This window comes from Bubalus kerabau, chromosome 4 (assembly GCF_029407905.1).
Source record: "Bubalus kerabau isolate K-KA32 ecotype Philippines breed swamp buffalo chromosome 4, PCC_UOA_SB_1v2, whole genome shotgun sequence".
NCBI classification, from domain to species: domain Eukaryota; kingdom Metazoa; phylum Chordata; class Mammalia; order Artiodactyla; family Bovidae; genus Bubalus; species Bubalus kerabau.
The window spans coordinates 43,637,296-43,662,598 of NC_073627.1; the positions used below are offsets into that span (position 1 = coordinate 43,637,296).

A 25,303-nucleotide genomic window follows, 5' to 3' on the forward strand; every position below is an offset into this window, starting at 1 on the left:
TTACCTGCATTAAAATTTATCACTGTACATAATGTTAGAAGGGGTCTTAAAGTTTAAACTAGTCTTACCACATCTCCTCCTTTTAATTACCCATAGTATGTTGTATTTACACCAGTTTGGCACTTAATTATATATTAACATCAAATATTTTATATCTTCAAAGATTTGTCTTCATAACCAAAGCATTCCTCTTTGAGAACCAAAAGTTTATTTTCTGTTTGTCCAAAGAAGATATGGAAAAGGCCAACACACAAATGAAAAGATGTTCAATCAACATCATTAGTCACTGCTACTGCTGCTGCTAAGTCACTTCAGTTGTGTCTGACTCTTTGTGACCCCACAGACGGCAGCCCACCAGGCTCCCCTGTCCCTGGGATTCTCCAGGCAAGAACACTGGAGTGGGCTGCCATTTCCTTCTCCAATGCATGAAAGCGAAAAGTGAAAGTGAAGTCGCTCAGTCGTATCTGACTCTTAAGGACCCCAGGGACTGTAGCCCACCAGGCTCCTCCGTTATTAGTCACCAGGGAAATACAAAATAAAACCAAAAGAGGTAACATTTCATATCCATGAGGATGGCTTATTATTTTTAAAAACTTTTTAATGAAAAATAACAACTATTGGAATTGATGTGGTGAAACTGGAATAGATGTGGTGAAAATGGAACCTCTGTGCATTCGGGCACTGTAGAAAATAGTTAGCAGTTCCTCAAAGCTAAACAGAGAATTACCATATGACCCAGCAATTTCACTTTTTGGTATATACCCATGAGAACTAAAAACAGGTTCTTAAAGAAGTACATGTATACACATGGTCACAACAGCGCTATTCACAACAGCCAAAAAATAAAAACAGCCTAAATGTCCATTAACAGATGAAAGGATAAATAAATGTGTTATATACACAACAGGATATTACTCACCCATAAAAAGGAATGAACTACTAAATGTTCAGTTCAGTTCAGTCACTCAGTCACGTCCGACTCTTTGCGACCCCATGAATCGCAGCACGCCAGGCCTCCCTCTCCATCACCAACTCCCGGAGTCCACCCAAACCCATGTCCATCGAGTCGGTCATGACATCCAGCCATTTTATCTTCTATCGTCCCCTTCTCCTCCTGCCCTCAATCTTTCCCAGCATCAGGGTCTTCTCAACTGAAGCAGCTCTTCGCATCAGGTGGCCAAAGTACTGGAGTTTCAGCTTCAACATCACTCCTTCCAAAGAACATCCAGGACTGATCTCCTTTAGGATGGACTGGTTGGATCTCCTTGCAGTCCAAGGGACTCTCAAGAGTCTTCTCCAACACCACAGTTCAAAAGCATCAATTCTTCACCGTTCAGCTTTCTTTATAGTCCAACTCTCACATCCATACATGACTACTGGAAAAACCATAGCCTTGACTAGAGGGAACTTTGTTGGCAAAGTAATGTCTCTGTTTTTTAATATGCTGTCTAGGTTGGTCATAACTTTCCTTCTAAGGAGTAAGTGTCTTTTAATTTCATTGCTGCATTCACCATCTGCAGTGATTCTGGAGCCCAGAAAAATAAAGTCAGCCACTGTTTCCCCATCTATTTGCCATGAAGTGATGGGACCAGATGCCATGATCTTAGTTTTCTGAATGTTGAGCTTTAAGCCAACTTTTTCACTCTCCTCTTTCACTTTCATCAAGAGGTTCTTTAGTTATTCTTCACTTTCTGCCATAAGGGTGGTGTCATCTGCATATCTGAGGTGATTGATATTTCTCCCGGCAATCTTGATTCCAGCTTGTGCTTCCTCCAGCCCAGCCTTTCTCATGATGTACTCTGCATATAAGTTAAATAAACAGGGTGACAATATACAGCCTTGATGTACTCCTTTTCTTATTTGGAACCAGTCTGTTGTTCCATGTCCAGTTCTAACTGTTGCTTCCTGACCTGCATACAGGTTTCTCAAGAGGCAGGTCAGGTGGTCTGGTATGCCCATCTCTTTCAGAATTTTCCACAGTTTCTTGTGATGCACACAAAGGCTTTGGCATAGTCAATAAAGCAGAAATAGATGTTTTTCTGGTACTCTCTTCCTTTTTCCATGATCCAGCGGATGTTGGCAATTTGATCCGTGGTTCCTCTGCCTTTTTTAAAACCAGCTTGAATATCTGGAAGTTCACGGTTCACATACTGCTGAAGCCTGGCTTGGAGAATTTTGAGCATTACTTTACTAGCGTGTGAGATGAGTGCAATTGTGCGGTAGTTTGTGCATTCTTTGGCACTGCCTTTCTTTGGGATTGCAATGAAAACTGACCTTTTCCAGTCCTGTGGCCACTGCTGAGTTTTCCAAATTTGCTGGCATATTGAGTGCAGCACTTTCACAGCATCATCTTTCAGGATTTGAAACAGCTCAACTGGAATTCCATCACCTCCACTAGCTTTGTTCGTAGTGATGCTTTCTAAGGCCCACTTGACTTCACATTCCAGGATGTCTGGCTCTAGGTCAGTGATCACACCATCGTGATTATCTGGGTCGTGAAGATCTTTTTTGTACAGTTCTTCTGTGTATTCTTTCCACCTCTTCTTAATATCTTCTGCTTCTGTTAGGTCCATACCATTTCTGTCCTTTATCGAGCCCATCTTTGCATGAAATGTTCCCTTGGTATCTCTAATTTTCTTGAAGAGATCTCTAGTCTTTCGCATTCTCTTGTTTTCCTCTACTTCTTTGCATTGATAGCTGAGGAAGGCTTTCATATCTCTTCTTGCTATTCTTTGGTACTCTGCATTCAAATGGGTATATCTTTCCTTTTCTCCTTTGCTTTTCGCTTCCCTTCTTGTCACAGCTATTTGTAAGGCCTCCTCAGACAGCCAGTTTGCTTTTTTGCATTTCTTTTTCTTGGGGATGGTCTTGAAATGAGGAACCTCTAAAACATTACATTAGTGAAAAAAGTCAGATACATACATTTTACGATTCAATTTATATAAAATATTGAGAAGAGGTAAATCTACATAGACGGAACACAGACTGGTGGTTATCAGCAGCAGGGAAAAGGGGGAAGAGGAAGTAGCTACTTAATGTGTAAAGGGTTTGCTTCTGGGGTAAGTAAAATGCTCTGGAACTTAGAAAGAAGTGGTAATTATGCAGCACTATGAATATACTAAATGCCACTGAATTGCTCGTTTTAAAAGTATTAATTCCATGTTATGTGAATTTCACTTCAAATTTTCAAAAGTCCATTCTAACCATCTGGGATAGAAATATTTACTAGCTACATTAGACTCTTTCGTATAGTCTTGTTTCCCTTTTTATAAAGAAAAGCACACTGAAATAATTAATATTTTCCCGTTGACTCAGGATCATCATTGTGAACAACAATGAATATATGAGTAAGTCACCCCTATTCTGTTTTAATTATCTCTGAGCCTCAGTTATCTTATCAGTGAAATGTCATATTTTGGTTCGATACAGGATATTTAAGTTTTAGAGCCACAGACACCTTTGAAAGTCTAATTAAGCTACAGATTACCTACCCTAGAAAAATGTATGTATGCACACATATACATAGCAAATTACATACAAACTCAAGAAGTTCACAGACCTACTGTAACTCATGCAAGCAATTCTCATGGGTTCAGCATTAAGGTGGGGTAAGGATACCTATAGCATATTAAAAAGCAGAGACATTACTTTGCCAACAAACGTCCATCTAGTCAAGGCTATGGTTTTTCCAGTAGTCATGTATGGATGTGAGAGTTGGACTGTGAAGAAAGCTGAGCGCCGAAGAATTGATGCTTTTGAACTGTGGTGTTGGAGAAGACTCTTGAGAGTCCCTTGCACTGTAAGGAGATCCAAGCAGTCCATCCTAAAGGAGATCAGTCCTGGGTGTTCATTGGAAGGACTGATGCTGAAGCTGAAACTCTAGTACTTTGGCCACCTCACGCGAAGAGTTGATCCATTGGAATAGACTCTGATGCTGGGGGGGATTGGGGGCAAGAGCAGAAGGAGACGACAGAGGATGAGACGGCTGGATGGCATCACCGACTCGATGGACATGAGTTTGGGTAAACTCCGGGAGTTGGTGATGGACAGGGAGGCCTGGCGTGCTGCGATTCATGGGTTCACGAAGAGTCAGACACGACTGAGCAGCTGAACTGACTGAAGGATACGTAGTTAGATTATCTCTATGATTCTTTCAGTTTTAAATTTCCCATTCTACTGTAGTCTAATACTGGAATAGCCTCAATTATTTCCACAGGTTCATGAAAATGTGATTTTTATACTTTGTGTAGTTTTATAGTTATCCTAGTTCACTGACAAGCTGTTTAGTATGACTGCTAGTTGCTATCCAATACTTAAGAGAACTTAAACATAAAAATTCAGATTCTACTCAACAATTAGTACTATGTATCCTATGCTAGGCATCATAAGGGAGGAATAGAAAATAACCACAGTACCACTAAAGTTAAGACAATTAAGTAATTACAAAAAGAGAAAACACCTCATTAAGTACTAACCTGGGACAGTGAAAATGAGCCAAAAAGAATCTAGATAAGAACAAGGACAGGAGGAATTCCCTGGCGGTCTAGTGGTTAGGACACTGCTCTTCCACCGCAGGGGGCATGGGTTAAATCTGGGGTCAAGGAACTAAAATCCCACATGATGAATATCCCGGGGGGGCCCGAGGGGACAAAGACAATAATAATTTGGACCAGTTGGGGACAATCTCAGGAAAGAATACTGGAATGGACAGGAAGAACAGATGAGATCAAAAGGGTACTAACAGGACATCATGAAGATAGACAGAGCAGGTATAATAAAATCTGTATGCTAGGCAGTAATGAGAAATAAGACCTCATAGGTATGGAGGGGCCAATCACAGATAAGCTTAAAATTAAACATAATAATTATTTGCAGCATCAACAAAATAAAGACAATCTACTGAACACAAAAAAAATCTGTGAGGCATGTATCTGACAAGGGGTTAATATTCAAATATAACCTTTATATTTGAAAACTTTAAAAACTTTAAAGCTTTAAAAACTCATACAACTCAAGAGGAAAAAATCATACAATCCAAGTTAAAAATGGGCAGAGGATGTGAGTAGGTATTTTTCCAAAGAAAACATACAGAAGGCCAAGAGGTACATAAAAAGCTGCTCAATATCACTAATCATCAGGGAAATGGAAATCAAAACCACAGTGAGATATCACCTCACATCTGTTAAAATGGCTATTATCAAAAAGAAGAGAAGTGTTGGCAAAGATGTGGAGAAAAGGGAACCCTTCCATACTGTTAGTAGGAATGTAAATTGAAGCAGCCACTATGAAAAACATTAGAGGGTCTAAAAAAAAAAAAAAAACAACTACCATACGATCCAACAATTCTGAGTATTTATCTGAAGAAAATGAAAATTCTAAAAGATATATGCATCTCCATGCTCCCTGCAACATTATTTACAACAGCCAAGATAGAGAAACAACCTAAATGTCCATCACCAAATGAATGGACAGAGAAAATCTGACATACACACATATACATAAATACACACACAATGAAGTACTATTCAGCCAAAAAAGAGAAGAGAATCTTGCCATCTGGGACAACATGGATGGACCTTCAGTGAAATAGACAGAGAAAGAACACCATGTGATCTCACTTATATGTGGAATCTTGCGGGGGAGGGGTCAGGAACAAGGTCGAGATACAGAGAATAGATTGGCTGTTGCCAGAGGCAGGGACTGGGGGTGAACTAAACAGGTGAAGTGGATCAAAAGGTATAAATGTCTAGTTATAAAACAAATGTCACAGGGATGTAATGTATAGCCGCGTGGCTGTAATTAATAATATTGTATTGCACACTTGAAAGTTGCTAAGAGTAGAGATCATAGACATTTTCATCACTCACACACAAAAAAATCTGTAACTATGTATAGTGACAAATGTTAACCTGACTTATTATAGTGATCATTTTACAATATATACAGTTATCAAATCATGTTGTACACCAGAAACTAGTATGTCAATTATACCTCAATTTAAAAAAGGACATATTTGCAAAAATAACCTATGGTAAAGAAATCAAAAGCGCTTCTCTGATGGCTCGGTGGTAAACAATCCACCTGTCAATGCAAGAGATGCAGGTTCGATCCCTGCGTCGGGAATATCCTCTGGAGAAGGAAATGGCAACCCACTCCAGTATTCTTGCCTGGGAAATCCCATGGACAGAGGAACCTGGCAGGCTATATTCCATGGGGTTGCAAAGAGTCGGACACAACTTAGCAACTCAACAATAGCAAAGAAGTCAAAACAGATGTGAGAATAGAAAGGGACAAATGGGAAGCTTCTGGAATGTTAGAAACTTTTATAGCTTAGTCTGAGTGGTTGATAAATTTGTAAAATTTAATTTGTGCACTTTACTGTCTGTATACTTTACCACAACTGAAAAAAAGAAAAAAGACACATAAATAGTTGCCAAATAATACAGCAGTTCTGTAGGTTTGAATAGGTAACAGAAGAGTGGTGTGCTGGGAGATAAATCTTACAGTAATATGGAAAAGGAACTGAAATGGGAGAGGAAAAGTCAGCCTTAGTAACTCAGAATTAAGGTAATCATACTAGCAAACACTTACAGAACACAATATGCCAGGTACTGTTCTAAGAACTTTACATATAATAATGCTTCTCATCTTCTTAATAACCCTATGTGACAAGCCTATTATTATTATCCCCATTTTACTGATAAGGAAGCCAAGGCCCATGTTAAGTAACTGGCTGAAGATTTCTTAGCAATGAGCATATCCATGAAAAAAGAACTTTCTTTTCGTCAGACACATTACAAATACACCTATAAACAGACAACAAAACAAAAACCTAAAAATGGCAATCTCAACCTACCAACAAGAATAGGGACTAAAACAGTGCTTTACCAGGCAGGGATGGAGCGCATTCAGCAGAAACATCCCTTTTCCCCATCCTGTAACTTCAATGTCAGCATCATCCTCTCCCCAGTTTCAATCAGCATTCCCACCTGGCTATAACCTCACTTAGCAAGGACACCTTCTGCCTAATCACCCTTACATGCCCTATTCCTAAAATAAGGCTTCACAAAATTAAAATACTTTTCAAGAATGCTAAAGATCTTTGAAAAAGAGAACATAAAGGTAAAACCATTTAAAAAAGAAACTCCATGACTTCATGATCTGTTGGATGAATGTAAGTGAGGAAAGAGATTAAAAGAAAAAAAAAAAAATCCAAGTTTCTAATTACAAGACTTTAGAAAGGTTTAAAAAAGAAATAAAAATAGATGTCCATAAAAAACTTGCACACAAATTTTCAAAACAGCTTTACTTGCAATAGTCAAAAACTGGAAATGATGCAACTATCAATCAATAAGTGAATTAATGGTATATCACAACACAGGGATATTACTAAGGAACATAAAAAAGAACTGCTGATACACACAACATGGATAAATAGCACAGACTTATGCCAAGAGAAAGAAGCCAAGCACAAAAACACATACTGTGTGATTCCATTTCTACGTAACTCTAGAAAAGACAAATCTAATTCACAATAACAGAAATCACATCAGTGGCTGTCTAAGAATAAGAGTAGAATGAGACTGTTCAGGAATTTTTAGATGAAATAAAAATGTTCTATATTTCACTAGGTTGATGGTTACAGTCACTGATCTGTACATTAAAAATGTGAATTTTACTGCCAAGTACATTGTTGTTTGTTTAGTCACTAAGTTGTGCCCTTGGTAAAGTTAACTTTTTAAAAAAATGTTTTGCAAGAAGAGATGAAAAAGATGAGTTCTTTTTAGATAAGTTGAACCTGATGTGCCTATAGATAACCAAGAAGTACAAAACTTCTTAGACAGGCAGTTGGATACACAGGATGGGGTTGGGAGAGGCACTGGAAAGAACAGGCAGAAAAAGACGACCAGAGAGAGAAAGAAAAATATCAAGTGCCAAGAGACATCTACAGTTAAGGGAAGTCAGAAAGAACCAGTAAAACAAATTCTTAAGAAGGAGATAATCTAAAAATAAGCCCTTTTCTTCCAACCAAGGTAAGAAGACAGTTTTACAGATCAGAGTTACTTGTTTCCTTTAATCTTTTCTAAGGTTTTCTTATAAAAATTCCTACTCCTGACTCAGCTTTCAACTTGAATTTTCTATTCTCAACAGCTAGACTCCCTCTTATTCTAATTACCAACACCCCTATGACTAGCAATTCACATACCTAAAAAGAAATGCTCACTAAGAGTAATAGAAAGGCATATCACATACACTAGCATTTCATGTACAAAGAACTGATGAAAGATTCTCACACTCAAAAAATTAGAGAAAATGAGGTGGATGAACCTACAGCCTTCTATACAGAGTGAAGTAAGTCAGAAAGAGAAAAACAAAAATCATATATTAATACATACAGACAGCAAGGAGATCAACCCAGTCAATCCCAAAGGAAATTAATCCTGAATATTCACTGGAAGGACTGAAGCAAAAGCTCCAAAATTTTGGCTACCTGGTGCAAAGAGCTGATTCATTAAAAAAGACCCTGATGCAGGGAAAGATTAAGGACAGGAAAAGGGGCGGTAGACAGTCTGAGCAAACTGCGCGAGATAGTGAAGGACAGGGAGGCCTGGCATACTGCAGTCCACGGGGCTGCAGAGTCGGCCACGACTGAGTGACTAAACAACAACAATGGAATGTAGAAAGATGGTACTGATGAATCTATTTGCAGGGCAGCAATGGAGATGCAGACATACAGAACAAACTTATGGGCATGGTGGGGGGCAGTGAGTAGGAAGGAGAGAGTGGGACAGATGGAGAGTAGCATGAAAACATACACACTAACCTATGTGGGAATTTGCTGGATGACTCAGGGAACTCAAACCAGGGTTCTGTGACAATCTAGAGGGGTGAGATGGGGTGGGAGGGAGGCTTAAAAGCGAGGGGACATATGTATACCTATAGTTGATCCATGTTGATGTACAACAGAAACCAACACAATACTGTAATTATCCTTCAATTAAAAATTAAAAAATCTAAAAGAATGAAAAAAATTAGAGAAAAGGTTCAGTAGAGTGATACAGGCAGAAACCCAGAGAGAAGGCAGTAAAAAACAAAATAAATAAATAAGACTCAGCAGATATTAATCTGTGAAACTTTAAAATGCAGTGAAATTAGTCTATACTTGTAACATTTCCCAAAAATCTTAGACAAAAAATGTTATTTACAAGAATACCACTGCTAGTTCATTTGTCTAATTAACAATATTAAGTCGAATCAACAATATTTGATTGATTATTCAATCAGTTTTTTTCCCTCCTACCCTACTGCCAAATAGTTTTTACCCAACCAAATAAGAGTACAACTCAGGCTTTACAGACACTCCTGGCTCCAGCACTTACTGGCTAGCCAGTAAGTTATTTAACTTCAAGAACATCAGTTACCCCCTACAAAATGCAACTTGCTATTTACCTTTCAGGGATGTTATGAAAAACTTAGATAAAACATGTATTAATATGTGTGTGTGTGTGTGTGTGTGTGTGTGTATACACATACATATAAAGTAGTACCTGGATCAATAAACAGTGGGTCTTTTTACTACTAAAATTCTAATCATAAATGTCACATAATTCATTTTTGAAATGACTAAAGCTGTAAATCAACATATATTTATCATAGCTGAAATATTTCAGTTCTCCTTTTCAGGACATACTGCACTTTTTTACCTTCTCTGTGAAATCTCTTAAGACCATATAACTTGTTTTGGCCAATAAATGATAAGCCAAAATGATATGACCCTCTTCTAGAAAGACACTTTAAGAACCAGTGAGTTATTAGCAACAGTCTCCTTCCCATGGCAAGAAATCATGGAACCATGTGATGGAATCTCCACTAATCTGAGATCCTACATAGTAAGAACAACAGAATGCCCCACCAGCCCACACTATATACACATCATGTCAAGCAAAAAACATTTGTCCTGTTAAGTCACTGAAATGTTTGAACTGTTTGTTACCACTACATAACCTGGTCTCTCCTGACTGATACACAACCAAAGCCAAAATCACTATCTTTCCCTTTTTTTGAAAAATTAGAGTCATTCTTAACATATCCTTTCCCCTACCTCTAGTGAACCGATCTCCATCAATATTTCTACCTTCAGTTCAGTTCAGTCGCTCAGTTGTGTCCAACTCTTTGCAACCCCATGAATCGCAGCATGCCAGGCCTCCCCGTCCATCACCAACTCCCGGAGTTCACTGAGACTCACGTCCATCAAGTCGGTGATGCCATCCAGCCATCTCATCCTCTGTCGTCTCCTTCTCCTCCTGCCCCCAATCCCTCCCAGCATCAGGGTCTTTACCAATGAGTCAACTCTTCGCATGAGGTGGCCAAAGTATTGGAGTTTCAGCTTCAGCATCAGTGCTTCCAATGAACACCTAGGACTGGTCTCCTTAAGGATGGACTGGTTGGATCTCCTTGCAGTCCAAGGAACTCACAAGAGTCTTCTCCAACCAATACCACAGTTCAAAAGCATCAATTCTTCGGTGCTCAGCTTTGGAGGCTGGAAGGCTGCAGTCCATGGGGTCACTGAGGGTCGGACACAACTGAGAGACTTCACTTTCACTTTTCACTTTCATGCACTGGAGAAGGAAATGGCAACCCACTCCAGTGTTCTTGCCTGGAGAATCCCAGGGACGGGGGAGCCTGGTAGGATGCCATCTATGGGGTCGCACAGAGTCGGACACAACTGAAATGACGCAGCAGCAGCAGCGGCGGCGGCTTTCTTCACAGTCCAACTCTCACATCCATACATGACTACTGGAAAAACCATAGCCTTGACTAGAGGGAACTTTGTTGGCAAAGGTTGTTGGCAAAGAAATGTCTCTGCTTTTTAATATGCTATCTAGGTTGATCATAACTTTCCTTCCAAAAGTAGTGTCTTTTAATTTCATTGCTGCATTCACCATCTGCAGTGATTCTGGAGCCCAGAAAAATAAAGTCAGCCACTGTTTCCCCATCTATTTGCCATGAAGTGATGGGACCAGATGCCATGATCTTAGTTTTCTGAATGTTGAGCTTTAAGCCAACTTTTTCACTCTCCTCTCTCACTTTCATCAAGAGGTTCTTTAGTTATTCTTCACTTTCTGCCATAAGGGTGGTGTCATCTGCATATCTGAGGTGATTGATATTTCTCCCGGCAATCTTGATTCCAGCTTGTGCTTCCTCCAGCCCAGCCTTTCTCATGATGCACTCTGCATATAAGTTAAATAAGCAGGGTGACAATATACAGCCTTGACGTACTCCTCTCCCTATTTAGAACCAGTCTGTTGTTCCATGTCCAGTTCTAACTGTTGCTTCCTGACCTGCATACAGGTTTCTCAAGAGGCAGGTCAGGTGGTCTGGTATGCCCATCTCTTTCAGAATTTTCCCCAGTTTCTTGTGATCCACACAGTCAAAGGCTTTGGCACAGTCAATAAAGCAGAAATAGATGTTTTTCTGGAACTCTCTTGCTTTTTCCATGATCTCGAGGATGCTGGCGATTCTATCTCTGGTTCCTCTGCCTTTTCTAAAACCAGCTTGAACATCTGGAAGTTCACGGTTCACGTACTGCTGAAGCCTGGCTTGGAGAATTTTGAGCATTACATTACTAGCGTGTGAGATGAGTGCAATTGTGCGGTAGTTTGAGCATTCTTTGGCATTGCCTTTCTTTGGGATTGCAATGAAAACTGACCTTTTCCAGTCCTGTGGCCACTGCTGAGTTTTCCAAATTTGCTGGCATGCTGAGTATAGCACTTTCACAGCATCATCTTTCAGGATTTGAAACAGCTCAACTGGAATTCCATCACCTCCACTAGCTTTGTTCGTAGTGATGCTTCCTAAGGCCCACTTGACTTCACATTCCAGGATGTCTGGCTCTAGGTCAGTGATCACACCATTGAGATTATCTGGGTCGTGAAGATCTTTTCTGTACAGTTCTTCTGTGTATTCTTGCCATCTCTTCTTAATATCTTCTGCCTCTGTTAGGTCCATATCATTTCTGTCCTTTATCGAGCCCATCTTTGCATGAAATGTTCCCTTGGTATCTCTAATTTTCTTGAAGAGATCTCTAGTCTTTCCCATTCTGTTGTTTTCCTCTATTTCTTTGCATTGATCACTGAGGAAAGCTTTCTTATCTCTTCTTGCTATTCTTTGGAACTCTGCATTCAAATGGGAATATCTTTTCCTTTCTCCCTTGCTTTTCGCTTCCCTTCTTTTCACAGCTATTTGTAATCTCTCTAAAATCCATCATATGAGCGCTACTCCTTATTTATAGGCTTCTGTAATGACCTTCTAACCAACCTCTCTATGTATAATTTTTGCCCATCTATTCTCTGCAATAATTCCAGAGTAATCTTTTCAAAACATAAATCTGATCATACCATATCCTTGCTTTTATATGGTTTTCATATCAAACAGGAGCACAGCAAAAAAGGGCCTTCAAGAAATAACTGTAAGAGGGACTTGCCTGGTGGTCCAGTGACTAAGACTCTACACTCCCAATGCAGGGGGCCCTGGGTTTGATCCCTGGTCAAGGAACTAGATTCCAGATGTCACAACTAAAAGGTCCTGCATGCTGCAACTAAGACCCAGTGCAGACAAGTATTTTTCTAAATTAATTTAAAAAAAACAACACGGATTAATTTTTTTTAAAAAAAAGGAAAAAAGAAATAACTTGAGAGATGCTGCAAATGTTCCATATGTTGTTGCGCATGTGAGTTACAGGAGTATATAAATTTGCAAAAATTCAACAAGCTTACACTTAATATTTATGCATTTTGCTGCACTAATTATAACTCAATTAAATAGTTTAAAAGCTACATGGCCCCAAAGTAGTTTTTCAGCTTCATTTTACTGAATTTCCCTTCCAAACAACATAGCCTACAGCCACAAACTATCAGTAATTACACTCTTAGACACTGATCTTTCATGTTCTACTTTTCTTCAAGATTCATACAATATTTCACTCCCATAAGGGGTCACTCCACCTAAACATTCCTTGACTTTCCTTCATTTGTACAATAACAGCTCTTTGTAACTTATTCACTACGCCAGTGAATCTCAATAAGAGGTGATTTTACTCCCCAGGGGGCATTTGACAATGTCTGGGAACATTTTTAATTGTCACAACTGGGGAGAGGGAGTGCTTCTGGTATCTAAAGGTAAAGGCCAGGGATACTGCAAATGGTCTTATACAACACAGACCCCACAACAATGAATTATCCTACCTAAAATGTCAATACTGCCATGATTGAGAAATTTGACACTGCGTTTTTGTATGATATAATTTGTCTCCAAGTCTGTTTCCCTGCTAAACTGAAAAAACAGGAGAGATTAAATCGTACTCATTTCAGTATCCCAGCTTAGTAGCTAGCAAATAGCATTTAAAAATGTATAATAAGAGATGTCATCACTGAACCTATTTTGATAATCACAGTGCCTGGAATGAAAAGCACTCAAAAGATACATAACAAGTACATGTGTTATTACAGAATCTTATTTTGATACTAAAGCTATACAGTATACTAGCTACACTGGTGGTGGTTTAGTACTAAGTCGTGTCCGACTCTTGTGAGCCCATGGACTGTAGCCCGCCAGGCTCCTTTGTCCACGGGATTCTCCAAGCAAGAATACTAGAGTGGGTTGCCATTTCCTTCTCCAGGGGATCTTCCCGACCCAGGAATTGAACCCAGGTCTCCTGCATTGCAGACAGATGCTTTACCGACTGAGCTATGAAGGAAGCCCACTGGTAGTCTTTAAATTTAAATTCCATCAATTACCATTCTAATTGGATGCTTTCATAGTACAAATCAACAGATCATAAACTATAATCTATGTATTTCAAGTAGTTAAATTGAAATTGATATCTATATTAAGCTTAGACCAAATATGAGTAAACCAAATAGCTTAATGACTATGTTTGAAAAGGATTAAAAGAATAAAACTTTAAAAAAAATGTTTTAATCACATATCACAATGCAACCTGAATAAGATAAAGCAGAATAATAGGAAACTAAAATTTGGGATATCATTTCACTTAATATTAATCCAATATAATGGCAGTATACCTTAATGTATTGTCAAAAACAATTACAGTTTTTGTATTACTTAATAAACATTTTGTATCTCAACAACAGAACCATTTTATTGGTGATGACTGGATTTACCACCTCTAAGATAACCATAAAATACATTTTAGATGTTTGCTTACTGTATCTATTTCACTATTCCTCCCCTAATATACTCCTTGCCATCTCCTGAAAGGTTGAACAAAAATGTGTATTTACAAGGCTTTTAAATTAACCAGATGCCTTGTTAAATTTAGTTGTTTAGAGTAGACAGACTGTAAAATGTTAGTAGCCTAAGTATTCAATTGAAGGAAAATTTTTGAGAGAATGATTTATTATTAAAATATCTGCATTCCAAATCTGATAAATAAAAATGGAAAGTTCTTAATTTGATCACTATCTAAAGTTTTCAAAACATTTAACTGCCAACGTGGGTCCATTCTCGTTGATTGAAAAAAAAAATGCAAAAAATCACATTCGGTCCTTCTTAAAGACACAAAACCCAATTCCCTTCTGACACTGAAACTATTTTTGCCAACAAAGGTCCATCTAGTCAAAGCTATGGTTTTTCCAGTAGTCATGTATGGATGTGAGAGTTGGACTATAAAGAAAGCATCAAAGAATTGATGCTTTTGGACTCTGGTGTTGGAGAAGACTCTTGAGAATCCGTTGGACTGCAAGGAGATCCAACCAGTCCGTCCTGAAGGAAATCAGGACTAATGCTGAGGCTGAAACTCCAATACTCTGGCCCCCTGATGCGAAGAACTGACTCACTGGAAAAGACCCTGGTGCTGGGAAAGATTGAAGGCGGGAGGAGAAGAGGATGACAGAGGACGAGGTGGTGGGATGGCATCACCGACTCAATGGAAATGAGTTTGGGTAAACTCCGGGAGTTGGTGATGGACAGGGAGGCCTGGTGTGCTGCAGTCCATGGGGTTGCAAAGAGTTGGACACCACTGAGCGACTGAAATGAACTGAAACTATTAATACTAAATGCAAAAGCAAAACAAAAAATAAATTTAAAAACCCACCACCCTTATCACTGATTTGATGATTAAATAATAAACAATATCTATTTCTTATGTATTCAACCAAAGAAAAACTCATTTGGTAACAATCCATTATTTAGGGATTTAGTAAAACTTTTACTACAGGAACAAACTCTCTTGTAAACCTTATTCTTCTAAGTATAAGATATATTAGTCAGATATATCAGATTATAACAGATATATTAGATACTTATCAAAGTATCTAATATACATTACAAAACAAAATTCATGTATCACTATTTTTGTTTTCCCCTAAAACCATGCTATTTTTGAACACAGTGATTTCTCCAGTTTACATCTGCATGCATATCTACAATGAGCTCCAAGTATCACATAAACAAATATCCATATTCTATACTTTCTACAGTTAGCATTCAAGTTTTTCTACTACAGAGCATTTCTTTCCTAAGTAGAAAATTTTCACATCTTTTCCTTCTTAAAATCCTTTTAGCCTTAAGTTTTATGGCATTACTTCACAGAACTGAACTTTCATACATAATACACAAAACGATTTTGTCAGTATCTAAATTAAAGATAAAAGGATCTTTTCATTACTCTGTTTAAATTATTTGTGCTTTTCCAGGTAATGGAAAAATTACCATCACTAACAATCACATAAAGTAAAGAATGTGAAAGTGAGCACATTACACTGCACCCCAGGACTCAGCACCCTTGAATTTTAAGAAACAACTAACTGAAACAGTGTACTCCTACGAAGTGGTGGGCTCTATAAAACATCACAGTCATCACCTACCATTTACACAGCAAGAGTTTACTTAAATTCTATATATTAAATACTATAATATAAACCATACAGAGTTTTCCGTGCAACGTTGAAGACTCAAGTTTCCTTATCAAGTACAATTACACATTAATAAGTTATTACAATCAAGGATTACGGATGCTTTTGGCAAAGAGACAAAGCTTTCCCAATTTTGAGTGACACTAAATTCCCAAGTGTAAAAAAGGAAAAAAACCTTGACCTTGCTTAATAATGCTGTTCATCAACTTTTTTCTGAAACTTTTCTCAGTTTTCATGGGAATAAATTGGAAGAAATCAGTCCAAAATACAAACTATTGAGACTTGTAACTACTATCATAAGTCAATTAAAAACATCAAAATATAAGGATATCTTTAGACAATGCACAGAAGTACACGGAAATTTTTTCAATATACTCAATACATTTAGTAATAATAATAAACTTTATTGAATTACATGTTACAACTAATAGTTTAAATCTACATATGCCTCAAATAAAAATATATTTTATTATGCTCCAAATAAAGTTGTTTTTTTTTTAATAAATTCTGCAATTCGTGAGAAACTGCCCTCACGTAAGATGTGACATTAGATATGTGATAATATATTCCCCAAAATAAAAACCTCAGAAGTTATCATCATACCCCAAACTGCTGGCATCCTGCCCAGGACTTACTAGACAAAGTCTTCAGTACCCTACAAGATTTAAGACCTAGGAAAGGTAAATATGTGCAACATAACTAACAAATAGATGAGAGACTAGAATCAGGAGAGACTGAAAGTAGAGTTGTTGAAAGAAAAAGAAAAAATAAGCATATTCAGATATGAGGGTTCAAAAAGAAATTTCAAAACAATTTAACTGTGTACCCAGAACTCATAAAAATAAAGCCAAAAGAAGTTTCCCATTACAACGCTCATCTTTACTTACACATCACACTCTGACATTTCCTCATTATTTTTCATTAAAAAAACCTGGTGTTGTGATCCACTAAATTGAATTGACAAGTCACTAATGGGTCACAACCTAAAATTTGAAAAGAACTGGTTTAGAGGAACTGACAACCACGGGAAGGTCCCTGCTTTCCTCTGAATATCTAGTTTGAGAAAACTATTTAAGTGGAAAAAATGAAAAGACAGGATTCCTCCACGGCAGGGACCAAGTCTTATTGGCACATAATCATCACTTAACATTTGCTGAATTAATATACTGTGGAATATAAAGCATGTTCAAGGTGGGACATACCTACAAAACATACCTAGAAAAAGCCTTAGGAGAAAATGACTACTTTGAATTCCTTCAAAGCCAGGGACACTGAAAAGAGTTCCAGGAAGTAGAAGTATGAGATTTAGAAGTCTCCTTGGACTGCAAGAAGATCAAACCAGTCAATCCTAAAGAAAATCAACCCTCGATATTCATTGGAAGGACTGCTGATGACGCTGCAACTCCAAAACTCTGGCCACCTGATTCGAAGAGCCAACTCACTGTAAAAGACCCTGATGCAGGGGGAAACAAGGCAAAAGGAGAAGCGGGTGGCAGAGGATGAGATGGTTAGATATTAATAGCATCACTGACTCAATGGACATGAATTTGAGCAAACTCTGGGAGATGGTGGAGGACAGAGGAGCCTGGCGGGCTACAGTCCATGGGGTTGCAAAAAGTTGGACACAAACTCAGTGACTGAACACCAACAACAACTAAAGGGAAAGGAAATTTTGTCTTCAAGACAGGTTTACATCCAGCAAAGGAAAAAGAAAATCTCTTACAGAACCACATAGTAGTTCATTATAGGTACAAAAAGTTTGCAAGCTACCCTTGGTTAGAAAGTGTAACCTTTTCTGGGACTTCTGTGATGGTCCAGTGGCTAAGACTCTGAGCTCCCAATGGAGGGCACTGGGGTTTGATCCCTGGTCAGGAAACTAAATTCCACATGCCGCATCTAAAGATCCCGCATGCAGCAATGAAGATTGAAGATCCCACATGGTAAGTAGGACTCAGTCAGCCAAATAAATAAATATTATTTTAAAAAAGAAATTCTAACCATTTCTTTCAAAAATGTTATATGCATATATACACACACACACACACACACACACACACACACACAGAAAGAGAGCTCCAAATGTATAAATCTAACTTCAAATAAAAATTATGGAATATAATTCATTCTTAAAAATTAAGACTCCCTATCTTCATTTATAAACATTTATTAAGTGGCCAGTATGTGAAAGCCAACATCTTATTGAGTGCTTACTACATATCAAGCAATATGTTAAGTACTTAATAAGTATTATCCCATTTAAACCTAACAACCTTATAAAGTAGACATTGTTTTCATTTTATAGACCAGGAAAAAGTGTTCAGTCACTCAGACGACTCTTTGCAACCAGGGACTGTAGCCTGCCATGCTCCTCTGTCCATGGAATTCTCCAGGCAAGAATACTAGAGTGGGTTGCCATTCCCTTCTCCAAGGGATCTTCTCAACCCAGGGATTGAACCCAGGTCTCCCGCATTGCAGGCGGATTCTTTACCATCTGAGCCACCAGGGAAGTGTGTTAGTCACTCAGCTGCGTCCGACTCTTTGAGACCCCATGGACTGTAGCCCACCAGACCTCTCTGTCTATGTGATTTTCCAGGCAAGAATACTGGAGTGGGTTGCCATTTCCTTCTCTGAGCCACCAGGGAAAGTGAGGCTTAAAAAGTGACATAAAGAAGTCACACAGCTAATAAATGGTGAAATTAAGATACATTAAACGCTTGGAAGGAAAGTTATGACCAACTTAGACAGCATATTGAAAAGCAGAGACATTACTTTGCCAACAAAGGTCCGTCTAGTCAAGGCTATGGTTTTTCCCGTGGTCATGTATGGATGTGAGAGTTGGACTGTGAAGAAAGCTGAGTGCTGAAGAATTGATGCTTTTGAACTGTGGTGTTGGAGAAGACTCTTGAGAGTCCCTTGGACTGCAAGGAGATCCAACCAGTCCATTCTGAAGGAGATCAGCCCTGGGATTTCTTTGGAAGGAATGATGCTAAAGCTGAAACTCCAGTACTTTGGCCACCTATGCGAAGAGTTGACTCATTGGAAAAGGCTGATGCTGGGAGGGATTGCGGGCAGGAGGACAAGGGGACGACAGAGGATGAGATGGCTGGATGGCATCACCGACTCGATGGACGTGAGTCTGAGTGAACTCCAGGAGTTGGTGATGGACAGGGAGGCCTGGAGTGCTGCGATTCACGGGGTCGCAAAGAGTCAGACACGACTGAGCGACAGAACTGAACTGAAGCGCCAGTTTATTATTGGTGACTACAGATCCAAATATTGTGCTCCATACCATTATCTGTTGATGCTTTTCTCAGAAGAGAAGGCAATGGCGACCCACTCCAGTACTCTTGCCTGGAAAATCTCATGGATGGAGGAGCCTGGTAGGCTGCAGTCCATGGGGTCGCGAAAAGTTGGACATGACTGAGCGACTTCACTTTCATTTTTCAATTTCATGCATTGGAGAAGGAAATGGCAACCCGCTCCAGTGTTCTTGATTGGAGAATCCTAGGGACGGGGGAGCCTGGTGGGCTGCCGTCTATGGGGTTGCACAGAGTCAGACATGACTGAAGCTACTTAGCAGCAGCAGCAGCAGCTTTTCTCAGAAACTGAACTTTGCATGTGTGCTCCTTAAATGAAGTAATTCATTTATTTCTGAATCTGCACAACACTATCATATTGAATAACTTTATCAAAAGGAAAAATCATCCCCTTCTTAACTTTAAAGATAAGTTGCTGCTAAGTCGCTTCAGTCGTTTCCGACTCTGTGCGACCCCATAGACGGCAGCCCACCAGGCTCCGCTGTCCCTGGGATTCTCCAGGCAAGAACACTGGAGTGGGTTGCCATTTCCTTCTCCAATGCATGAAAGTGAAAAGTCAAAGTGAAGTCGCTCAGTCGTGTCTGACTCTTCGCGACCCCATGGACTGCAGCCTACCAGGCTCCTCCGTCCATGGGATTTTCCAGGCAAGAGTACTGGAGTGGGTTGCCACTGCCTTCTCCAAAGATAAGTTAGGGTACATTAAATGTAGTTATGTTTACATAACAATTCCAGTGTCATTGATATTTTTAACAGGCTATATATTTATTATATAAAGTATTTAGTAACCTGTACTTTCATTAACTCTATTTACATGCCAAGTACTTTATATTGTGAAAAGCCTTTCCACCTTTTATGGGCCACTCAATTCAGTCACTAGGTAAGAGGATGCAGCCTTAAACTCTATTTCAGAACAAAAAGTCTTCTTCTAGCACAAACAAGAGACTGATATAGAAATAATTGTTACCAAATGTTGACAGAACATCCCAATTGAAATTGTTTCTAGTCCCTCCATAATTTTTAAATTCATTTGGATTTTTTAAGAAGGTATGAGAAAAAAAAAAAAAAAGAAGAAGGTATGAGACACTTTAATGATATTAAATATTAATTTTTATCATTAAAAATTAAAAATTTTAATCCAATATAATGGATTTGTGTTTTTTACACTTACATTTTATTTATTTATTTTTTAGTTCTACCAATTTATTGCTACCAACCCATCTCTCTCCACCCTCATGCATGCATGCTCAGTCATCTAACCCCATGGGCTGCAGCCCGCCAGGCTCCTCTGTCCATGGACTTTTCCAGGCAAGAATACTGGAGTGGGTTGCCATTTCTTTCTCCTACACTCACATTTTAAAATTTGAAACCTTGAACAATAAAAAAAAAAATCCAACCATGAACAAGTACAGAAACCTAAAGGTGGATGAACATACATTGGCACTCTGATACAACAATCTCACTTTTATTTTTGACTACAGAATTGAAACTTTAGAAGAGATTCATTCATATATAATCCGGAACTGAACAGCAGCCCTTAACTAATACATATAAAAAAGCTCCTAATTTCTAAAAAGTTAATAGTATGAGTGCAATTGTTACAACAGACTACTGATAACCAAAAAGATATACACAGGAGAGAGAAAACGATTTTAATATTTCAAGTGGTCAAATGGAAAACAGAATTTATTTCCAGGTAATCTGAATAAGATCAATCTCAAATGTAAATTCAATGCCAAGAATTGGCCCTCTAAATAACTTCTGGATTTACTAAGTATTCATATCCACTGTGTGCATGCTAAGTCATTTCAGTCATGTCCGACTCTCTGTGACCCTATGGACCGTCACCCACCAGACTCCTCTGTCCATGGAATTGTCCTGGCAAAAATACTAGAATGGGATGCTGTGCCCTCCTCCAGCTCCATATTTACAAGTACTAGCAAATTCTTAAATTACACTTTTTATGGTTAAGAGTATTTGGTTCTTCTAGTATTTTGCAAATAATTAGTTTCTTTCGTACTAGTGGGATGGCATCATAACATGGGATCAAGTATCATGCCTATACTTTGATATGCAGAAAGCATGGTGTATACTAACATGGTCAATTAACTGCATATCTACTGTTCTCCCAAAATATATATTACAGAAAATACAGTAACTACTTTCTATTCAGTTCACTCATACTTTTGGTCCTGTATATTGTTATATTTCTTTAAAACCTTTCAGAGTTTAAATGTTTGAGAAAATATCCTTTAATTTGGAAGGATACTTAGTTACTGTCAAAATAATTCTATATAAAACCTTTTAAAACTAAATTGATTCTAACAAATTCTTCCATCTATAAAGCATGAGAATTATAACAAAATTAGCAAATCAGATACGAGAATGCCAAAAATTAAGTCATTAAAAGGGAATTCAGAGAGTCAGTTGTGAAAGAACAGGAAGTGATGTCCACTGCCATTTTGTAGATGAACTATTTAGAAACACAAGAGGTACCATACTAATCTGGAATCAACCAACTCAGACTAATAGTTCTCAGTATTCTCTTTCTGACAGCAGCATCAGAACTCAGCTGCCATAACCCTCAGTTTTTCCCCCAATAATGAATTTATCTAATTGGTCATGAACATAATTTTACCACTTTTAGCAGAATTCCTACCAACTATTGACAAGGGTCTCTTTATAATTTTTCTAAAGAGTACTTCTTAGTTCCAGCATTCTGATGTATAGCAAGTAGTTTACCTATATCCTGTCTACATCCTTAAGTTTTATAGCCCTTATTGATAAATCCCCTCTCTCTACATCTTTGAAAGACAAAACAGACACTCTTTAATAAGCTGGGGTTTACACATGCTAGTATATACGAATTAATTATCAACAACAAGCCATAACATAGAGAATTAAACTTTACGTCACAGTTTGCCATACAGGGAAAAACTGCCCACCACAACATGCTGCATTGTGCCATGAAATAAAGATTCAAATGAGAAGTGCTGTTTAAATTTAAATGAATTCAGATAAAAAATCAAGAGAATAAAAAAAGCAAGGAGATTTGCCAAGTAAAAATAATAAAAACTGACTTAACATACCATTAACGTGTCCTCCTATATTAAAATCATGAAATAAGACAGAAAATAAATTAATGCTTAACACTACTACTGCCTTTAACATCTTTAAATCCTTGTCTTAAAATGGGTTTCAAAATGCAACAAACACCAAAAGAGCTCTGATGAACAATGTAAAATGTAGATGGCAGGGAAGTATATAAAAACAAGTCAGCCACTAAGTAAAGCTTAAACAATAAATACAACTTGATGGTAAAATGTCAAGACATGATCTCTGTATTTAGTCATCTTCATCACTCTGTGTAACAGTTATTTAATTATATAAATATTCAAGTATGGAACGTTTTGAACTCACTCCATCAGTGAAGAGAAAAGTATCAACTATAGACTTCAAGACTCCTCTTTGGTCACAAGAAGAACTTGGCAACATACTTCTAGAATGTAATTTTTTTTTAATTTATTTCTATTCTACTAAACAAAACCAATAAGTACTACCACAAACCAGATAAGATGATTTGTCTTAAACAAATATGACATGAAGCAAAAGTGGAAAATGACTTTTTGACTACAGAATATTGTATTACAGCATAATCAGGCAAATTAACGTTTATTTTTCCCTTACACTAAGAAACAAAGCATTTGCAATAGAAAGGTGTGTGGCCTAATCATTTTGGGAAAATTCCAATTTCGATGTATACAAAATAGTATTAACCCTAAAAATTCACAGCTCAGGGAGAAGCAATGTCCATCTGACATCCTGTCTGTACAGAATAATCTTGAATAATTCTTCAAGTACTACAAAAGTCATAGGAAGAGAAAAAAAAAGTGGGAAATCAGAGAAAACAAAATTATTTTACTTGAATCTTAACGAAAACCCAATATGCTCACACAAAGTCAATCTACTGTTCAAATGAGAGAGCAAGAGAGACCATCAAAACTGTTCCTAACATGGCAGGGTCCCTCTTGAGTGGCCATATCCCCGCAATAACAACAGGAACAGATATACTTCCCACGGACAGATCTCAAGAGTATTAAACCGGTACTGTTATCGATTTAAAACCAAAGGAAAAGGGGTAACCTTTCTAAGGGAATCGCCATTACTTCCCTCTCCCGCTCCCCCTCCCTTCAGTGTATACACGGGCCTGTGTATGAAGAAACTGCCTTGGACTTCTGCAGCACTGCAGCAGACTAAAGGATGGGGAAGGGTAGGGGGAAAGAAACGCTTCCATCACCCCTACAGAAGTGGGGTACAGACTTCCTGGGGAGCGGGAGGAATCTACCCAGTAGACTATCCAGAGCAGTCTCCCTTCTCAAGAATACACAGACACTACAAAGGAGAAGAGGGAGGAGCAGAGGGATCAGAAGGGAAGGGGACCTCGCGCCTTTAAGTCGGGGTGCACATCAACCCTGTCTCCCTAGGAGGGCCACACCTTCCTCGAGACATCCCCTTCCACCACCCCTTCCGGTGACCCTCAGGAAAGAGGAATGCAATTGCTCTTGCCCCTCAAAACAGGAGGGCGCCTAGTTCACCAGCTTCCTCACCCCACCCACAGAATCACAGACCCTCCTTGTCTCCCTCCCCCACCCCACCCCCACATCCCAGCTTCCGCGCAGCGGCCAGAGTGGGCCGAATTTCCCCGCCCCCTCCATGTCTCCCTTTCCCAAAGCAGAGGTGCCCTTACCCTTTCGCCGACAGGTCTGGGGCGGAGTAGGCAGGCGCAGCCCCCTGCAGCGCCGAGAGAGCCGCTACGCTGGAGGGCGAGGAGTGAGGAGGAGGAGGGGGCCAGGCGACAGACCGCCGCCCCCCCCCCCGGAGCCCCAGCAAGCCGCCCAGCCCAAGCTCTGCGACAAGGGGCGGGGGGGGGGGGGGGGGGGCGAGGGGACGACTGGGGTCGAGGAGGCGCCCTCAGCGCTTGGGCTCAGCTAAGATGGCGCGGGGAAGTGCCGGGAGCCGCCGCCGCCGCCGCCGCCGCCTCGGGGGAACCGGCCCGGGCCTCGGCCGCCTCCTGTCCTCACACAGCCGAGGCCCTCTCGGTCCCCCGCCGCGGCCCCTCGGCGGGCGGGCCCACGCACAGCCCTCCGCCACCACCACCACCCCTGGGAAGGGGGCGCTCACAAAGGGAAGAGAGGCCCCGGGCCGGCCGGCCGGCGGCGGGGCGGGGTCCCCAGGGGCCGGAGGCCTCAGAGGTTGCGGGTGCCTCGCGCTCTCGGCCCGCGAAGGGCGCAGGCAAGCGGGACCCCTCCTCTCTCCTTAGGCAGGCGGCGGCACCGACTCACTCTCTTTGCCACCCTCCCTCTCTCTCTCCGAGCCCTGAAGCCACAGAGCCCGGCCGCTGCCCAGATTCCCCCCCTTCCCCGACACCACTCCCCTCCTCCCGACAGTCATCCCAGTCTCCGATCTCGCGAGATTTCCCGCCTGACAGGCTCGACCCTGCGCGAGACAAGACTGCGTACGCGTGCACGCCCTCACGGGAACGCGCGAGTGCTAACACTGGACGGAGTCTCACGAGTGTCCCCGAGTTTACAGCCTCTGTCCGGCCCCGGCTCGCTCAGCTGGCGGAGCTCTTCTGCCACGCGTGCGTCAGGTGCATTTATTTCACCCTGAAACCTAAGAAAGAAGAGCTTATATGCTCTCCTCCGCCTCTGCTTTTCCCACTCCCAAAGTATCTGCACCCCCCACCCATAACCCTGAGAATGAAGTTTTCCCTGACGTGTTGAATAATCCCCTTCTTACACACTTTACTTCAATCCCTCCTTGGAATTCAGAGATAAGATGGTCAGCGTAATCAGTATATAATTGAGTTTTTCAGATTCGAAAAGTTTATAATAATTTTTGGAACGGTAATAAGAGAAATACAGATCTACACCATCCTATATGTTAGCGATGGTAGAAAAAGGACAAATTCTTGAAAAGTTTTTGTGGAGTGAGTAGGCTGAGTAATAAGAGCAGTAAACAAACTGAAGAGTTCTAAGAGAAGAGGTAGTGCTT

The 25,303-nt window shown here is 39.8% G+C and overlaps 1 protein-coding gene across 1 annotated transcript in view; it reads right to left on the reverse strand.

Moving 5' to 3' along the window:
* TAOK1 (TAO kinase 1) overlaps positions 1-24,297 on the reverse strand; it is a 107,552-nt gene extending 83,255 nt beyond the window's left edge. Inside the window, exon 1 of the mRNA XM_055577078.1 lies at positions 23,997-24,297. The gene's annotated coding sequence lies outside the window, so the exon portion shown is untranslated. The remainder of the gene's footprint in view (positions 1-23,996) is intronic.
* Between the last annotated feature and the right edge of the window lie 1,006 nt (positions 24,298-25,303).